Genomic DNA, 2,321 nt, shown 5'->3' with positions numbered 1-2,321 from the left:
TATATATATATATATATCAACGGAGGTGAATATATATATATACATATGAGAAGGTAGTAACTTGAAGTGTGTGACTGTGTATATACACTGCGTGCACAGTCCATTTTCACGTTACTACAACTTGTTATGTAATGTTAAATTTATTTCCTATTTAATTATGTGTTCAAAAAATCAAACTCAAAATATAATATATTGCCCTAAATGGACTGATATGTAATCAAATTACATTAATTGTTTACATAATACCTATAAATTAACATTATTAAAACTGTGATAAATTACAAATTCGTTGTAAATCACGAGATAACACTTGTGTTCAAAACTATTTTCCTAATAGTTATTTACACATTAACATTTGGTCCTTGTATAAACATAAAATGGAATGTTCCAAATAAATTTAATTAAATGAAAAATATATAATAATATATTGTGTATTAATTAGGTATTATATATAATTTAAACTCGTAGAAATTAAAAATGTACCAACAATAAATTGATTTTTCTATGAATTATAGTAAAATGTAATTCCTATATTTTCCTTATAACCACGTCGTAATTACAACAATATAATTTCGATTGTATAAAATAATAGTTTTATATTTGTATATTTTATATCCCGAGTAGAACGATAAATATAGTAGTGATTTACAATGTTTTGTGTGTGTGTGTGTGTGTGTGTGTCTGTCATCAATTAGGTCATCACCTTCTGGAGCAGTAAATTTTTGGTCCATTGAGATTTCATAATACAACGGCACTTATCATAGAATATAGGTGCAATACTATACGACTACATAAGTACTATCCTATAGAAAAATAAGCTCCCAAATATCTTTCACGTAATCTTAACTGGTCTCTATTTTCTAATATGGTCATGTAGTATATTTGCTGCGAAACAAAGTCACTTTTTTTTATCTACAACGCTACCGGTGACAAAGTTAAATTTGTTAAAATGATGTTTAATTAAATAGTAATTAATAATTATTGTTTATTTAGTTATTTACCTATAATATTAGAGAATTAGTAGACAGACTTTAATAAGATGAGTATATGACATGTAAAAAAATTAGTCCACTGAGCGCGCTAGTAGTGGAATCTGAATTCTTTTCCCATGCCACCTCATCATAGCTCGTTGGGTAACCATACTATCTTAAAACGTGGTTAAAACCAGGGCTTAAAACCGTTTGCCGGTTTTTCACGAAAACCGTTAAAAACCGTAAATTTTGCGAACCCTAAACCGGTTATCTAATTTATCTGCAGTTTGGAAAGCGGATACCGGTAACCGATTAACAAAAGTTTATAAATTCATATCCCAAAAACCAATTATCGACATTTCTGAAAATCGTTATTTTAACGATACCCGGTATCCAGTACAATGAGGAAAAAAAACTTTGTTTCAATTACCAATTTATTATTTATTTTTATTTCAGTTTATAGTATTTTACTTTATTTAGTAGAAAAATATTCTCTTTATCAGTATAAAGAGATCTCTTTATTTATGATATAATTGTACAGAAAATAGTAAATACATACATGTCATACGGGTAATGCCGTAATGGTATACCGTTTACGCGTATTATAAAATAATATATAGGTATATATTATATTTATATATGTATTCTGTACTGATTATGTAATATTACCTGAATTCCCTATGGCCGTTTCTCGTAATGCAGCTTACATGGACACATGGTTATATTTTATGACCTACAAAGTACTCATTGTATATAATATATATATATACGAGTATATATCATATGATTTAGTATTTACCACGATTTAAGATATACTGTATATAAAATATACTATGTCTTAAATCGTGGTATTTATTAACTACTTATCATAGTATTACACTATTGTCTATTACCTGCTATTATTATTATTATTTGCTATTCAGTGGTTCGTTTATTCGAAGTAACACAAACACTATCATTTCACTTTCAGTATTTTTGTATAGTACCCGTCACTACGTCTTACTATATAGCCAATAGTACGGCATCTTGTTGTATAGTTTACCTATGTTATTCGCGTATGTGATGAAAAATAAAATACAAATTTTAAATGTCTTGATATCATACTAGTATCACCATTTATATTCGATTACAAACAATATCAATAAAGTGTCATCAGTAATTCTATGATGCATCTAACCAGTATGTCTCTAACATGATGAAATCGATGTTTGGTTCGCTAGGTTGTGATGAATTAAAAAACGCTATCTATCACAAGCAGCGTAGTTTTGCTGACCAAGCGTTACAGCAGCGCTGAATTATCGAAGGCACGGCAGTGGCGCAACCGGGATTTATTCAAGGGGGGGGGGGGGG

Source organism: Acyrthosiphon pisum, chromosome A2 (assembly GCF_005508785.2).
Source record: "Acyrthosiphon pisum isolate AL4f chromosome A2, pea_aphid_22Mar2018_4r6ur, whole genome shotgun sequence".
In the NCBI taxonomy this organism is placed as follows: domain Eukaryota; kingdom Metazoa; phylum Arthropoda; class Insecta; order Hemiptera; family Aphididae; genus Acyrthosiphon; species Acyrthosiphon pisum.
Note: the sequence above shows the minus strand (reverse complement) of the source record.